General features: G+C 36.2%; 2 protein-coding genes across 4 annotated transcripts in view; one reads left to right on the top strand and one right to left on the bottom strand.

Moving 5' to 3' along the window:
* The window catches only part of LOC106168948 (plasmolipin-like), a 95212-nt gene that overhangs the window by 23887 nt on the left and 52335 nt on the right, over positions 1-18990 (top strand). The window lies entirely within an intron of this gene.
* Positions 1-18990, bottom strand: part of LOC106175067 (FMRFamide receptor-like) — a 67636-nt gene that overhangs the window by 20737 nt on the left and 27909 nt on the right. For both annotated transcript variants that reach the window (XM_087010636.1, XM_087010637.1), the window contains exon 2: positions 17000-17057. The gene's annotated coding sequence lies outside the window, so the exon portion shown is untranslated. The remainder of the gene's footprint in view (positions 1-16999; positions 17058-18990) is intronic.

Below are 18990 nucleotides of genomic sequence, written 5' to 3'. Positions count from 1 at the left end.
GTTATTATATCGTTTCCACTGGTATTTTCCTCAGATTTTGAAGTATACCGGAACCTATAGCAAATCTTGTGTCAATCTATCCCCATGTACTGTAATGTCTATTCCTCTGGCCATTTGATTGCTGGTTTACGCTTCATTTGAAACTATATCAGGTCACTGTCTTCAGGCATTTTGATTAGTTCAAAGTATTGGATTGCTGGACATGACTGATGGGTGGTTCTTGGAAAATTTGTTTCATTAAAAAATGACCTGTCTTCAAAAAGCTTGGTTGAACTGATATCTCAGAAAGTGACCCAGGGACATGTTGTTTGTAATTGGTTGGTGGTTTAAGTATTTTTTTGTCTTAAATCTTCCTAATTTTAGTGCACAGAGATTCTGTTTTGGGCATGTAAATGAAAACCTCTGCTCAAAATGTCAGGTGCAATGAAAGCGTGCATGTTTGAAGTCAATACAAAAATTAAGATCATATTATAGTCATTAGATATTTTGGGGTTTTGGGTTTGGAACTTTATAGACTTATAGTTGGTTGAAGATGCAAGGAATGGTTGTCATTTGAACATTTTTCACATCATAATCTGGTATTTAGTCCCATTGAATTGCACGGACATTTGCCAAAATTTTTAATAACTCTTAGCTTAAAGAACTGACAGACACTTTCAAATATTTTGCAGTCTTATCAGTGACCTAAGATTGCTTTGTAAATTTGCCAAATTAATCTAAAAGAAAATTGAATGATTCAGAGTCTCTTCATATAACATTCAGATAAAATAATAAGGCCACCTGTCTTCTCTATTGATCAGTGTTGTGGCAGCTAGACATTCAGACAAAGGGCACCTGTCTTTTCTGTTGACCAGTGTTAACGTTGTGACGGACATTCAGATAAAGGCCGCCTGTCTTCTCTATTGACCAGTGTTGTCAGAGGCAGATTTAAGCTGTCTTCTGGGTCTTCTGGAAGACGGTCAGATTTTCAAGTTAACATTGTCCGGTATCTAATTTTTTTCTGTCAGAAGATGGAGGATGGATCAACAAAGATAATTTGGAAGACTGTCAGAAAATATCTCTGGATCTGTCCCCCTGGTTGTGAAGCGCAGGACTCTAAGGTGACCACGTCATTTGAGATTGACAGGACTCGGGATGACACAATTGTCTGGACAAGTATCAGGATGTGGAGCCCTCTGTTTCCTTGGTGAATTACGTCTGGGAATGGAAATCTTTCATATCACTGTTGCAATTCTTTTGAAATTTTCAGAAAATGTGACAAAAATTATGAATGACTTTTTTATGTACAGACACAGATGTGTCTGTACATATTGCCATCACCTGCGTCTGTCGTCGCCGATGCCGATGGTGATGCCGATGGTGATGCCGATGCCGATGCCGTGCACTTTCCTTGTAAACACGATAAGTGGAGGGCAGTTTTACTTTTTGGCTTTATATTTAAAGAGCTGGTGAATATTCATAAAACGCAGGTCAAGTTCGAAAATCAGCATGATCGGGCCATTATTGTAGAATTTATGCTGTTTTTTCACTTTTCAGCATATTTTTTACATTTCCTCAGATTCAATTCTTAGGCATGTTAACAGTCTCACTATTAAACTTATAAGATACGTAAAAGTTTTTGTTTGACATTTCCTGCATCTTTACAGCATTGTTAGTTGATTTTGTAAAAATGATGGTAAACTTGTTATCGTGTATTGTGTAATAAAGTTTCAAAAATGGAAATAAACTCATATCATTGCAGTTTGTCAGATTCAATCATTCACTATGTTCAGAATCTCAGAATGGAAGAAATTGGACATTTAACACTGCTTTATTGATATTTTTCCCATCTCATCAATTTTCTTAGTTGATCATATAAAAATGGCAGTAAACTGTTAATTTTGTTTTATGTTAAAAATTGTTAAAAATGGAAAAAAAAAAACATTTCAGAACAGTGCTGTCTTGTTTACATTTTGGCATTTTCAAGTTGTGACTTTGAAGTTCCATGGGCCTGAAGACCTTTGCTAGTCACATTTTCTGAATATCCATGATACTAATATTTTATTATTAAAAATTGATGGTCATTATGCTGTTAAACATTATGTAATATTGCATCAAAATTTGAAAAAAACCTATTTTGGGCACTGCTCCCATGATGACCATTTAAGAAAAACCATGTCACTTACTGTTCTCAAACAGTACAGTAAATATGTACAGATGTGTCAAAAATGTGGTGGTACATATTGCCATCACCTGCGTCTGTCTTCGCCGTCAGCGCCGTCACCGCCGTCACCGGCGCCTTGCACTTTCATTGTAAACACGATAAGTGGAAGGCAGTTTTACTTTTGGGCTTTATATTTACACAGCTGATGAATATTCATAAAACGCAGGTCAAGTTCGAAAATCAGCATGATCGGGCCATTATTGTAGTAGTCATGCCTTTTTTCACTTTTCAGCATATTTCACATATTGGCATTTTCAAGGTGTGACTTTGAAGTTCTACATGCTTGAAGACCCATGCTAGTCACATTTTCTGAAAATCCATGATACATATATTTTATTATTAAAAATTGACGGTCATTATGCTGTTAACCAATATGTAATATTGCATCAGAATAGAAGAAAACAATTATGGGTGCTGCTGCCATGATGACCATTATGGGAAAACCATGTTACTTATGATTGCCAAATGTTCAAAAAAGAAATGCAGGACTAAAATGCAGCCTGGGTTGGAAAAGTAGTCTAATTGGCTTCTTTTTCTGGAAGTTATACATTTTCAGAGTGTGAACTTGAACTCCCATGGGCCTGAAGCCTTATGCTTGTTACACGATTTACTTACATTGGTATTACCTGTTGAGCATAATTAAAATTTGATGTTGAATTTGCAGTTTAACATAATGTACTTTTGCATCAGAATTGACAGTAGCCTATTTTGTGCATAGTTATTTCCTGCTTTTTGTCTGTACATTTGACAGCTTTGCTGCCTTGTTGTATATTTGACAATAACAACTTTATCATAAACTGAGCACATTTTGATTAGCTTGCAGTGCCCCAGTGGGTGGGGGGAGGCTCTGTCCCATCTTGGCTTTGCAGAATAAACAGATTTACATTTCCTGTCTACAGTCATGAAGAAAGGACAATAAAGATTCTAGAACATCAACTTAATATCGGACATATGCTGCTGGCAAAATCAATGAAAATGTTAATATTGTGAACTGTGGTCTGTCACTTGTAAAAAAACAACTTAAAGCCCATAGTAGAATGGACATATTGTTGTAGGTTAGTTTAAGAAAGCAATAAAAATGTAAACAACAATATTCCAGTATGTGTGTGTGTGTGTGTGTGTGTGTGTATGAGTATGTATGTGTGTACGTGTGCATGTGTGTGAGTGTGAGTGTGAGTGTGTGTGTGCATGTGTGTGTGTGTATCTGTTTGTGTGTGTATGTGTGTGCCTGCTGACATATTATATATTTCCAGACTTATGAATACATGATAAACTTGAGGCAGTACCATGGTATTTAGTACGCAATTATGCCTTAACTTTAAGTCCCATAAATTTCACATTTCACTGAGCAAGTATCGTGAAGAATATCACAGTTGAGTGAAAACATTGTCAACATCCATATTAAAAACAACCCAGCAGTAATCCACCCTTATCTTAATGTCTTATTAATTATTCTGCTGCTACCAGGATGTGTGGGTCAGTACGTGTGCATGTATGGGTAGATAGGACAGGCAGATTGTTCGTAAAACACTGACTCTAAGACCCCATTTCCATAGATTTTTAGATCGATCTATCCCTGTGGGGAGTCTCACTAGATTACTGTCAGCTTGGTCGGCTTAAGCGTCTGTCTCGCCTACTAAAAGCTGGAAGGGGGTAATTAACTATGGTGCCCGCTCGGCTGACTGCAATTTAGCGTGAACCCCCAGGGAGTTAGGTCGATCTAAATCTTTATCTCTAGATCGATCTAAATCTCTGGGAAAGCACCCTAATGCAGCATTAACCAGTAGTTAACCTTTGTAATTAGCCCCTCTAAAGAACTGACAGGAATAATTATCAGACAGATGGAGATATAGTTGGTACTACCATTGTCTTTTAGGCTCTGTGATTGGTCTCATTCCATAATGATAAGTCTGGGGATTCCTAATCTGGTTGAAATGCAATCAAGTTGGTGCACCCACAGCAAAACTCCCATACAGCTTCTGATTGATCAAATTCAATCAATTCAATTCAATATATTTAAGTTGATAATTTAAAAATATGTCTGTCCCTCTAGTATTGGCTATGCCATTCAGCCCCCTGGCGCTTAGAGACTAATAGACTATAAAAAACTACTAGATTCAGGCCCTCAGCCTGGGGGGGGGGGAGGAGGGGGGTTCAAGAGGTTGGAACTGTCCTTTTGCTGGGAAAATGTCCACTCTGGGCAAAATTTGATCTACAGTAATGGCTTGATCCTTTCAACCAGGAAAATTACTAGTATCAATTTTTCAGGTGCAGCATGTTGGAATCATTAAAAATAAATTTCCATGTAGTATTTGGTGTTTTTACCGTATAGAATGGAACTATTAGGTAGTCTGCTTTTCAGTTGTGATGCTTTTCCTCAAAAGGAATGTTCTAATTTTAAGAATTTATTACTTGAAGAACTTATTAAAATTCACAATTTCCCTGGTTTAAAAGGATTAAACCATTACACTGCAGTAATTAAGCAAAGGTTTCATGGCAAAAAGTCCACTTTTTCAGAAAAAGAAAAACCACTCCCTTTGAAATTATTCCTTGCTACGGGCGTGAGAATGAATTGAAATAGTCTGAAGTCTCTAGGTAATAGAAAAAAACTTAGAACAAATAATGCTAAAATGTTCACTTTTATGATTGGACTTAGTCCCTAGTAAATTCCAACATCTAAATTTTTTACTAGTTAAAAACCTAGTCACTTGTCTTGCCGCAGTCTCTACTATATCTGGGTATAATTGCTGATACAGATGATGCTGATCTTGTTCCTCAACAATAGTTATCAAAATTAATCTCCCAAATATCCTAGCTCTCACGAAACTTGCTGCCGGTGAATTCAAGTTGGACCAATTAATTTAGAAAAAAAAGCGCTCTCTGCACAGTGATGCGTATGGTCAGCTAGGAACTGAAATTGATTTTTTTCTTCAAACACAAGGTTTATCCATCTTAATTAGTGTCGTCTGCTCACATTAGAACCAAGTAAATGTCACATTAGACTTGGACTTAATTGTTTTCTTTTGGAAAGGTATTAAGTTAATAACATGCAGGTAGTCACATGCACTGCGCATTGAAAATAACAATTTCTTAGATGAAAATAATTTAAAAGACTTTAACTTGATTGGGGATGTTTTGCTTTTATTTTTCAGAAGTTTATTGTGACTGAACAATATAGTATGTTTGCAATTGCCCACCTAATACACCAAACTTACTCCTAAAATAATGTGATCAATGACACATCAGTGTCTATATGTAGATGAACGGCCATTCACTTCCTTTCAAGTTCAACATTTATAAATCAAGATTCAGTATTGTAGTAAGGAACAGGTTTTATCAAAAATTATGATCATATCAGTTGGTTTTCAGTTTAAGGCAAAAACATTAACATTTTTAACAGAAGACAAATCAATTGGTACCCCCCCCCCCTTTTATAGAAAGAAACTTTGGCTAACATGTTACACCAAAAATAAATTAATCTTTTCAAAGGGAAAAATGATCAATCCTTCAGAATCATTCAAAATTATATTCTGTGTCAGCATTGTATGCAAAAAACTATAGGTACCCTGCATTTCAGTTTTGTTACAATCACTCAAAAGGAATATTCTTATTTTCAGAATTTATGACTTAGAATAAATACAGGATATGTAAAATTTAAATTTTCTCATTGAAAAGATCTGAGTCATTACAGTACTTTATTTCAACAAGTTACTGTATAACAATGAATTATTTATACATGTATGGCTGTTTATACTGGACCAGAGCAGAAAGGTTCTGTCTGCAAGAACTGAATTAAAGCATTACTTTTATCTATAAGGATTAACTTTTTTGTGCAACTGGACCCGAAGGATTTATCATGTCTGAAATAATTCTAAGTTCTGTGTTTAAATAAACACTGTCTTCTCTCATGCTGTGTTCTAACTCCTACGCAGATTGTTTTAGCTACCACGCAGATTGTTATAAACACAGATACCGTATTTAACTTGCAAATGAACCAATGTTACCAGCTATAAAACAAAAACCAAGGGGAGTTAGACCAGCAGTGTTTGTACAATGTTGTAAGATTATTTGTTGTTACAGATGGAAACTGTGTATTCTTTACCGAGTGTAACCTTTATACGCAAGATTTTTGTGTTCAATTTAAATTGCAAATCTAATTTTTCATGGTGGCTTTCTAACTTTTAAGCCGCCCCCAAACTCCCAGTCATAACACCCCTGAGCATCTTTTTCCCTTTTTTCCTTTCAACCCAAAATCATGTCAGTACTTGAATAAAAAGAAGAAAGGAAAAAAAACATCAATATTCATGCTAGAAAAAACCACACATCAATTACTGTAGGTCTAAATTCATCCTGGAAAATTGACCGCAAATAACTTTGTCGCAATCATTCTGATATGATCTGATAAGAATGGCAACTGACATGCATCAATCATCGCATACAATCTGCATGACGCGCTCATTAAACCCACATGAAAAAAGCAAATTGGAATTGGAGGGGTAGAGGGGGGGATAACTGTAAGTGCATCAGAATATAGAAAAGAATTGATGACAAAAATGAATAATTCAATAAATTTTATGTTGTTCAATTAAGTTTTACACCAGTTTTAGAGCTCTGTATTTTATGTTCATATTAGATTTCCCCTAAGGTCATCTGGCCAGACATGCCAGCCTTCAGATATGTTTTGTGGAAGTTCACAGCACTGGACACTGATCAGCGGACAGAATTACTTTCATCAACTTCATTTTCATTTCCATTAACATCCAAGATTGGGTATGGATTTCAAGATGCTCTATAATCAGTATTACATAACTGATAATATCTCAACTTTTGTGCAATGTAATATCTCAAGTTTTGTGCAATGTGTTTAAAGCCATTACAAGATCATTTGCCCGCAATGCAAAATTGCCCCCAGAAATCTCAGATTAGAAAGAAGTGATCTGTTCAGGAAGACGAGACAGGGTATTAAGAGATGTAATGGACTATAATTGTTGTTAACAATGACCATTATCTTGATAGCTTTATTTTTGGTGATGTGCACTTCCTGACTGTTCCACGCATGTATGTCACTAAGACCCCATTTCCAGAGATTAGATCGATCTACTTTAGATCGACCTAACTCCCTGGGGGTTCACGCTAAATAGCTGTCAGCCGGGCAGACACGAAAGTTATATAATTACCCTCTTACAGCTTGTAGTAGGCGGGACGGACATTTAAGCCGGATTATCTGACAGTAATCTAGTGAGACTCCCCGCGGGGATAGATCGCTCTAAAAGCTCTGGGAATACAGCCTTACACACACCTTTACACCCATTCACACCACCCTGAGCTTCAGAGCTGACTTGACACTAACCTTTTCACTGTAGCCTATCTCCATCGTGTCAAGTAACCTCTGACGAAAATAGTTTGACCTAGTTTATATAAGCCAATCGAATCCATGTTTCAAAATTTTTCACCAAAGTTTGGTGAAAACGCTGATTGGTTGATCGTCAATCGGCAATCCTCGGCTGATTCCGCAAGCTTCATACTAACAACATAGTTATTGTCGAGTGCGGAGACATCCGAGTAGTTCCGAGTGGTTCCGAGTGCATAACCGTACACAAAGAAAGCATGGAGTATATCGGAATTGAAACCAGAGCAGTATGATGCCCTGCATCATTATCTACTGAGGGATGATGTATTTTGCGTGCTGCCCACAGGTTACGGCAAGTCCCTGATATTCAGCCTTATCTTTGATTGGTCCGGATTTGAACAAAGCGCGCTTTGATTCGTTCGCGTTCATTGGCTAGATCGTTCAATGAGTCATTGAGTGCGGGCTTTAAATTTGATTGGCGGGCGGCGGGAGCACTCGAATCTGGTCAGAGGTTACTTGACACGATGGAGATAGGCTACAGTGAAAAGGTTAGTGTCAAGTCAGCTCTGAAGCTCAGGGTGATTCACACACACACATATCCCCATAATCATTATCACCAGCTCTCATTACCACCTCTTTTTTTGTATGTTTTTGTATCTGTCTGTTAGCAACATTATGGAAAAAGTTATGGACAGATTTTGTTGACATTTTCAGGAAAGCTCACAAATGGGTTAACTACATTTTGATGATGTTACATTAATTAATTCTATTTCGTTTCTATACAAATGAGGTCATACGAGATTCCCGTTTTATGCGAGAGCATATGCGCACTTGCGCACATCTCCACTTCCGGTTTTTTGTCGAGCAAGCACGGCACGTGGAAAAATTGTGGCACAAAAATTTTCAAGAATATTCTAATATTATGGCTGAAAAGGTCGAAAGTAGACCAAAAGTTAAGAAAAATACGCATGGCCACAAGAAATCTTCCGACGGGAAGTCGAAAGAAAGTGGTGACTCAGGTTTGGTTTCTCTGATTGTTAGTTATATATTATTTATTTATATTATGCATTATATATTATACATTATTTACCAGTCACACGTACACTGTACCAGTACCTCAGATCTATAAATATTGGTGGCTGGAGCAGAGACAAGAGGCTCCAAAGCCACAGATCAAGAAACCTTACAGATCTATTTGGAAAGTCTATTAACTTTGTATTATAGGCCAACTATTGGCAATATATTAAACCCACTGGTATGTCAAAAGTACAAATGTTATTAGTTGAATTTAATTAGTTAAAAGTGGGTTATCAGTGGTAAGTTGGACAAACAATAACGAGTTAAACTGTTTGGGATGGTCCTAATACTGCAGCTTTGAAGTTATACTAATGTAAAGGATAAGCTGAGTTTAACAACTTGAGATGACCAGTGCATTTGATGACCATAAAGAGTGACCGTTCGATTCATGCATCATAATGACAATATCCTGTAGAATTGGAATAGACATGATTTGTTATCTAATTTAAACTCTATGAAGTTATAGTGATGATCAGTAAAAGTGAATTAGTACTATTATATTATTGTAGCAATGGTCATTTGTTTTGTGTCCATGTCATTTATAAAATGAACATGTAATAATTGTAGCAAGAGGTTATTTATCATAGGAGCACAGTGCCTCTTGTAGCCATGGCAGAAGTTTTGATAAATTATACAAAAGATAATAATAATAATAATGATAATAATAATAATAATAATAATAATAAAAGAATATAAAAATGAATTGAGTATACAAATTAATATAGAAGACAAACTGAATACGTTTTCAACCAGTTTAAATTTCAAATTTTCACACTAACCATCACCAGGCTGTAACTGGAAAACACTGATTTTTTTTGTGTGTGTGTGTTTGTGTGTGTCAAGCTGTATTTTTGTTTAAGATCAAATTTGCTGGGTATTATTAATAAGGCAACTTCCTTTTATAAATCAGTGTGATTGGATTATGTGTTATTTATTGATTTAGTTATTTGTTTGTTTTTTAAATATTTTTGCAGTTTGATGTCTGTATATTTGCCAGCTTTGCTGTCTGTTTACTAGTTTAGTGCTGTTTTTTTCCTGATCTTATGATTTTCCCACAACAGACTGATTAATCCAATCAAAATTACCAATATATGTTTATTTTTTTTCCCCAAACACATACAATTTTCTCCATTTTGCTCCTGTTGAAAAGACACAGTAGCTCATTACTGTTTGAGAAAAAACATGACATGTGTCTTTTATATATGTGTGTTATTAAATGAAAGGTTTGTTATAAAAGGACATTTTGTGAAGTGAAATTGAAATTATTTCTGTATGACTGTGTATATATCAGTCAGAAGCATTGAATATTTTGAAAATATTTTAAAAGATAAATATCCAGTTGTGCAAAATGTGTTTCAATAATTAGGTAATCATTGACAAAGCTAGTTAGAAACCGCAATGGAACTGCATGTTCAGTAAGATAAAATAAATGATAGGACTGTAATTATGAAGGCTCTTCCAGTGTAATGACAAAATAGAAAATAACTCGAGAATAAAGAAAGCTGGTGGCATGTGGGGAGATGACAGATTCATACCACAAAATAGGGAATTAAACTACTTAATGCTTGTCCGCACCTTGGTTCTGCCCCAGGGTATTGTGATTAAATACTGCCCTATTACTTCCAGCTTTACAGGGGGAAATAAAAACTTATTCCCACTTGAGAAAAAAACCAAATCTTGGCACTGGTTGATCCTAAATAAAAGCTCCCCGAGGTTAAATGTTGATATCTTGTTGGTTTTTTTAAAAATCCCTTGAGAAGATTTGCGGCTTATCAGATCTAATTGAAAGTTGGTATAATAAAAGTGAACATGTGTATTTTGAGAGCCACTGTGCTGGGAAGCAATTTTAGCAGTGATAGATATGGGAGCCTCAAAACTGGCGCAGGGAGAAAAAAATCAATACCAATTACCCCAGTTGATATCTTTGAACTGCAGCTCTCTCGACATTAAAGCATTTGCTGCGAGATTACGCCACAAAGTTTGATCAAACTGCACTCTTCAGTTTTAAAAATCCATATTTTGTTATACAAATTAGGGCTGCTGAATTGTTTCCATAAGATTGCCTATTAACATTGAACTTCAAATTAACAAACTACAGGGTATCTTGGTAAAAATGTTATTAGTGTTTGTTGATTTTAATCGCTTGACAGAAGAAAATGTACACTCTGCCAGCCTGCTAACTTTGATTGAATACAGGTTTATTTTACAAACTTTAGACAAAAGTCTTTATGGACAGATTCTTTCAAGGTCTATAAACACTTCCAATTTGACGAACTGCATGCCTGCAGTTAAATTTCACTGTGCCTGTGGCATTTTTTTTTATCTAGATATAGTGAGGTTATTTTCCTCAAAGTTAGTCTCTTATAGCCACCACTTTTAAATCAATATATCAAACCATTGCTAAGATGTACAGTAGTTGCTATCCAGTGGGTAGTGATTGCAGCATTGTAGTAGCATCCTCCTTTAGGTATCAGTTTAAAGAGATGAGACTTTGCAAAAGTCATGTATATGACCTTTGTAAGTATTTATTGGCACTGCCCCCCCCCCCCCCGCCAAAAATAAAAAAAGAATGTTATCCAGCCCCTTTGATAAGTTCCGTAAGAGTTTGCAAACAAATTGTCACATTTATTATGGAACCTAATGTCAATATGCCAAGTTTTCTAGAAATTAGTCCGGGCGGCGTATGGACAGTATTGACACCCTGTCCATACTGCTTCATTCATTTATCTCACATTCTGGGAAGAGTTCAAGTTTTCTGTCCAGAATCATCAACATGTTTCCAATGGAGTCTGTCAGTTGATTTGATTTGATAGAAATAAATGGTGGCAGATTGTTGTGTGTCCTGACTGGTGAGGTGGTAGAATATGTCTATAGGTTGAAAGGAATGAAGTACTGTTGCTGATGGTGAGAGTGTGTATGTGTGTGGGAGAGAGAGAGGGGGAGAGAGAGAGAGAGGGAGGGGAAAAAGAGAGGGGGGGGGAAGGGGAATCAGCAGAATTATAGAAGTGACAGTTGATAGAGAGTGAAATTTCTTCAAACATTATGACCTTCATCATCATCTCAACAATTATTAATAATTTTATATTGTGTTAGGTGTGACTGCTGCAATACAACCAGTCACAATCCAGCTTAACATTAGGTGAATGCCATGTTTCCAGTCCAGTTGTGATGACATAACTAAGTACATGGTTTTCCACCAGACCTTGTTATAATGGTTTCTAACCACATTAAGCCCTTCCAATCTCTCTATTGTCCCACTTACCTCCACTGTAATTAAGACTTGCCATTTGCTGTTACACTTAATTCCTATGGTAATTGCTTAGATGTGTACTAAGTTAAAGCATCATAACTTGACTGGAAACACATCCCCATGAAAGTTATTATGGCCAGTGACCCATATAACATTGCAATTACACTTTTCCATTTCATTGTCCCAAAGACCTAGATTTCTGAACTTTTATTGATGGCAAGGACAATGCAGAATTATCCACGACTTTTCATATCCTGCTGTTTCACTTTGTGCTCACAGAATGAAATGCGGTTAAGTTTTCTGCCTCAGTTTGTGGTCAAGGAAACTTGTTATGTGAGAGGCGAGGCATCATTTTATTCAGTTGTTTAGGTGAAGGCTAGCTAGGTTAGCTGAGGTAGGTGCTGCCTAATTTCTTGAGGTTGATGTGTGAAGATCCTGAACTCAGATGACAGAGAAGTGTCGCTAGGGTATATTAATAAATAACATGGCATTTATCTTGCTACTGACAAATATTGTCTTTGCTTAAAGACAACCACTAAGGGTGCATTCCCAGAGATTTAGATCGATCCAGAAATTTAGATTTAGATCGACCTAATTCCCTTGGGGTTCACACTAAATTGCAGTCTGTTGAGGGCACCATAGTTAATTACCCTCCTTACAGCTTTAAGTAGGCGGGACAGACACTTAAGCCGGCTAAGCTGACAGTAATCTAGTGAGACTCCCCACAGGGATAGATCGATCTAAAATCTATGGGAATGGGGTCTAAGATATAAGTATATGAAATTAGTTTATTGGAATATACTGGCGAACTATGAAACATTATATTGACCTTTATTGACTTGATTATATGTAATTATTTGATTGTCTTTTTCATTTTAGGATGTATTTTTATTATTTTATTTTATTTTATTTTGTTTTGCTTAATTTTTTGTGAGACAGAAAAAAATAATGACTAGACTTACAGTACATCTGGATGTGTCAATATTGTTTGAATCATTTCTAATCTAATTATGTTAGCTGCCTTTACTTCTACCTAAACAACATCTGATATTGAGAAGTAGCACCAATGTGAGAGATAGTGTATGTATGTATGTGTGGAGAATGCTTGAATCTGGAGGGTTGGCAACTCAGATATATCTCATCATCTGCAGAACTTGGCAGGAATTAATTGTTTCCTGCAAATCGTAAGTAATTGATTGAGTCTCAGTACCAAGTGTTCCACCCACACACACTTAGTTTTAGGGCGCATTCCCATAGATTTTAGATCGATCTATCCCCGCGGGGAGTCTCACTAGATTACTGTCAGATAATCTGGCTTAAATGTCCGTCCCGCCTACTACACGCTGTAAGAGGATTAACTTCTGTGCGCGGTTGGCTGACTGCAATTTAGCGTGAACCCCCAGGGAGTTAGGTCGATCTAGTAAGATGGATATAAATCTCTGGGAATGCCCTCTTAGACCCTATTCCCAGATCGATCTAGCAGGATCAACCCATCTCTGAAAGGATTCTTAAGCTGCTAAATGATAGTTTATTATCCACAAACAGGTTCAGTAGGTGTACTTGACATCAGAGTCACTGAAGCTGAATGTAATTTAGCGAGAAACCCCTCAGAGATGGGTCAATCCTGCTAGATCGATCTAGGTATTGGAACGGGGTCTAATTCTTTCATACCAAAGGGCAGATGTATAAAACTTCTGGTACTTAGCCTTTCTGTCATATTCTTTTATATTAAAAGTTTGTGTTCAGCAGAGAAGCAGATTTTTCATCTCTATGCAGAGAATAGGGATTTAGAAATTCACTATATGTTTTTTATAAGTCTGTTTTTATCCCTGTGTGAGTTAATGAAAAACATCTCCTTACCAAAGTGAAATTGTTTATACATGAACTGAGCTGATTCAGTTTTTGAACTTCTCTTGACCTTAAGATTAATGAAGAATTTATCAAATTCTAAGCCAGTTTACTTCCTTTTCCCAAGACAGCTAAAAGTGGAGTCAGAGTACACCACTGGTCAAGCCATTTCTCACAGCTAGGTCAGTGGGTCTGTAGATGGACAATATTGGTCTCACTTATTAGACTGACCTCTGACACCTCTTGACAAGTCTTGAACCAAGTGGGCTCAGATTTTAATAACTTTTATCAAAAATTTTAGAATAGACTTCTGTGTCCCCTTTTCATATATGTTACAGTATTTTAAGTCATAAGATGATAGTTGGAGGTGCAAATGCCAGTCCATGTAGCAGAACTCCGAGGAACAAAACAAATGTTATTTTTTAGCTAATGTATAATCTTCATGCCAGCAATTTCAAAGTGCATGGTGGGCAGATGGGGGGGTACTTGTGCTGAAAAAGTGGACCTTTTAAATACCCCCTTAGTTGATAAACTTGATAAATTGTTTGGATCAAACCATTATTTGGATCAGATTTTTTCAGACCTAATGGCGATTATTTAAACCCCCTCAACCTCCAGACCTACAGAATATATATTCTCTAAATATCTTTTAGTTTTATCGAAATCATTTGTATCATGTCTGACAGTAACCTGCTGTTATTAAGTTGATTTAAACAAACTTTACCTTAGAGATTTTTCTCAATGCGCCCTGGGGAGTGAGTTTGAAGTGAGAAAATTTCCAGTAATATATATTTCCAGAAATATTTTCAATTAAAGAAGGGAAAATGATCAACTGCTACTCAGAATGCCCTGAGAAAACAATTTATATTTTGGTCAATCTATTGCTAGCTTCATAGTATTTATAGAAACTGTGTCTTATTTTTCTTGAAGTAATTATTTTCTAGGCTGGTAGCCAGATGTAGAACAGTGAAGAAGCAAATTTAGCTGTTCCTACAAATCTGTTCCACAGGGCCCAGTTCACTGCTGTATATATAATTGATTATCAAAAAGAAAAATGTACAGGGGGGCTTTGGAGAAAGACATGCTGGATGTTATGCAGAGTTTGTGAATCAGCCATCAGATGTTAGAAGAAAATGATCACTATGATTCTGACACATTTTTGAACATCTATACTAGTAACAGTATACTGGGGGAGAAAATGAAATGAAGAAATAAAAACTATCAGGGTTAAGGTTGAGCACATATGCCGTAGACCTGTAGAAAACATGTATACCAAATGGCATGGGATTCCACAGAATAATGTTATCAACTAAAAGGTAACAGATCGATATAATACACAGGTGATAATAATTGAAGTGGTTGTGAAGAAAATTATCACGTTGATGATTCTGACTTATCTCAACACATTGATCATAACAGTTTTTTATATTTTAAATTTTTCTTTTATAATTTTGAATTATGACTATATAGCTTGGGGTTCCCTACAGCTGACACAATGTGTAGTTGTGTCTAACTCTTGACATGATAGGATGCTACCTCTTCTCCTTACAAACCAAAGTGAGAAAAAAACATAGAAAAAAAAATCTGATATGGGTCATAAAAGAAGATCAAAGACTCTGGAGAGATGCCTTTTCTTGTCTGTTTCAAACTGATTGTGCATTCACATCTTTTCTTACAAGATCCTAATGAACTTCAAAGTAAACCACACCGAAGCCATTTAGGAAAGAGACTGAGTACAATAAGTGCTCTTCTCAATATCCTAGAATCAAGCACTTCCCCAGGAAGGTTTCCCAGGAATTGATGACGGAGAATTTCCTGGAGAAAGCTGCAGGATGCGGCGGAAGTTCTATGGGATATCCCACAGTGAGGAGAACTGATAACCTTGTGTAAGAATCTTAATGTGGAATCGATTTCATATTTTCTAAATGAGGTATTAATTGGATGAAAAAGGAATTTGTCTGGAGCCAGTGGGTGACGTTGCTCATTTTCTTCAGTTTTTTTATGAGGCAACAAATGAAAGTTGTTTGTGGAATCTCACAGTCTTATATGTGTCTCTTTCTTTATTCATCCTTCCAAATATCATGTCTTCATTATTCTTCTGTCTCTTTTTTTTCTCTGCACTCCCACCCTCAATCGAGCTCCCCCTCCCATCTCTAAGTATAATTCTTAAATGTTTGTCTGTCAGTGATTGGTAAGCTTTAGATTAAATCTTTGGCTTGTGAAATCTCCCCCCCCCCCCTCTCTCTCTCTCTTGTCTCAATTTTAATCATTTAGTCACATTTTCTCAATTGTATGGCCAGCAGAGCCTTCACCTACAGGTAAATCCTGTCTAACAGTAATTGCTACAGAACTGCTTTCACGTTGGTAAATGATTCCCCTATGTCATCTCTGCTCCTTGAAGCTGATGAAATGCCGAATATCCCAGATTAGACAAGAAGATGAAAGCTCTAATATACACTGAAAATGAAATCAGCTATCCATTTTGTCCGCTGGGTAAACCTGACAGAATAATTCTTTTTGAAGCACTGCTTGCCTCATTTCCCTCAGTGGGTATTGACTTTCTATAGCCTGCACAAACATACTGCTTTACTTCTAGATAACCCTTCACAATCCACTTTTCTCTTCAGATTTCTTTTTCATACAAGTGGCTGCAATGTTTAGCCAATTTAAATCCTATCAACGATTTCCCAGAAATGCTGTAAAAGTCATAGAATTTTTCTGTCAGGGGTGCCTCAAAATTTGTGATTTGACACTCTGAGAAATACAGGAATATTCATGTATTTTGTGTCTCAATTCATACAGCACTTTCACAGTTGTATCCTGCATATTTAAAGACAATATTACATTTTTTGTTTTGAGAAGTGAAGTTAGGTATAAGAGCCATACATTTTATAGTCTATGAACACAGTATTTCTATCATTTTTCATGGAATCAGTGCATGGTTTTCGTGGCTGATATTAAGATAAATTTTCTGCAAAAGAGGGAACTTGCTGAAAGTTTTTGTAGACAAATTAGTTTATGTTGATTAACCTTACATTAACTGTACTAGATCTAATAAAATCAAATTATTTATAACAAGTTAATTGTCATTTAGCACGTCTTTTTTAGTTTATTTCAATATGCTTCCATTCCTTTTTTTTTTTCAAGGAAACTCCTCATGTGTTCACGCTTGTATAATTTGTACAATTTCTTCTGAAATTTTACACTGAAACCATAATATACTGTAATAAAAAATGTACAATGACAAAAATTTCAAAATATTATTCCATACCTGAACTTTTACTCTTTGGCTTCACTTCTGTAATAATCTTCTCTTCTTTTTCATAGATCTGAAAGAAAAGATCAGTGACTGAAGTATATATAATGTTGCCCAGTTTACCAATGGGAGTTGTACTAGTATGTGATAATTAATATGTGTAACATATGGTAAGTGCGTCTTGCATGATGACAATTCCATGAAACTTCTATAACAGCTTGTAGTTAGTACAGATTGAAACCTGTGAATTGTTCTGTTTAATAAATATGTCTTGAATTTGAACATACAAGTCCAGCATGTCGTGTATGTGCACAAACGTTAGATAGTAGTATAAGTCCTCTTGGCTCGCGGTGTACAGTGCATGTCACTGTAATTTTCACCAAGTGCACAAAGTGATTTACTTTGAATAAAGATTTCAAAATGATTTTGTGGGGGTTAATTTATCAATGATTTGATGAAAAATTAGCCATAACTTCAGCGACAGCAGACTCTATCTGGGGATTACAGGCCTGTTATGAATGTATCTATATTTTCTAATGACTCGACTGAGAAAAATGATTATTTTCCAAGCACAGCAATGGATTCACACAAGCTGCCCCTGAGGGATGAGTTCTCTGGGCAGGTGAAAAAATCCTATTCTGCACTTGAGGGGAAAAATTAAAATTCCCTTGTTGTTTGATTACTAAAAAACATCATTAAAAATATAGAAAAGAAGTAACTTTAATTGGTTTTTATACATGTAATGGCATAAAAGATCTCCGCAATTGTTTCCCTGCATTTTAATTCCAAGAGTAACAGTTGGACCTTTTTTAATAAAATAATAAAAAAAAAGAAAATACATGTACAGTACCATATTGTATAACAGAAAAGTTGGATATTCAGTATACAGTTGTACTATAAAACAATACTTGATATGTCAAAGAAAAACTGTATATGTCAGTGCATATAAAATACCCCTTCCACAACATAAAGTTTAGGATAATTTCCATTTGAAGGACTGAGGAACTGAAAGCCCTTAGAAATCTGTCAGTAACAAATTTGATTCGGGTGGCACTTAATATGCAGATGTTTGTAATCTCAGGGAAGGTTCAAGTTCAATGTGGTAGTTGTGACAAGCTAGGTTGAGATTGTGCTGGATATCTCTAAGGTAGTGTTTAAAACTCTAGCTGATTGTGTTAGGTGTGACAGTGCCATTGTGTTAGGTGGGATTATCTTCATTGCTTTCGATCTTCTCCATGCATGGTTACCATAACATTAGAGATATTTTTCTGTCTGTTGCCAGCAACCAGCACACCCACTGCTCAGGAATAAAAAAGGGGACTTCAGGAATACGTGTGATGTGGTTAGCTCAGTCAGACATGTCTTGCAGAGAAGGGTTGTAACGAGCAGCCCGGGTGACCTACTGTAGTTGCCATGACATAGCATTATACACTGGGTCAGGTTCACTAAGTTTACATGTGTCACAGCTTGTTGTCCATGTTGTGTCGTCGGCACACCTGGTGCGTTCACACATTTGTTCTTAACACGTGGTGCACGCACAAAATGCAACATTTTACACCAAGAGTACTCGATCATACCAGATGTGAAGTCCTTATGAGGTAAATTGAACAGATATTTTCACGCATACACTCACTTACACAGAGTCATTTATGCAAATGCATGAAGCCATATGTTCACTGAAGGACCCTGGTGGCCGTACGCCATGTTTTGTCCTTCTAAGGTAAACATGGCAGACTGGTGTATACTAAGTACTGTAATTATCACACAAATGAATACATGTATTCTTACCAATGCACTGCTCCACTCAATACATGAGAAAATCATATTTTATGACTTTGATTAAAGCTTATTTGCCAATTTTGATTAAAACAAATTTAAAAATCACTCTGTTGGAAGACAGATGGCTAACATTGCAAACTAAACCACACTACAGCAGAGTAACATAGTCCGCAGATCAAATATGGCGGCATAACTTGAATGGCCATCCCACTTGTTGTTTATACCCC

This window comes from Lingula anatina, chromosome 4 (genome assembly GCF_051362555.1).
Source record: "Lingula anatina isolate TDL-2025a chromosome 4, LinAna3.0, whole genome shotgun sequence".
Classification (NCBI taxonomy): Eukaryota; Metazoa; Brachiopoda; class Lingulata; order Lingulida; family Lingulidae; genus Lingula; species Lingula anatina.
Note: the sequence above shows the minus strand (reverse complement) of the source record. Positions and strands in the feature narration are given on the sequence as shown.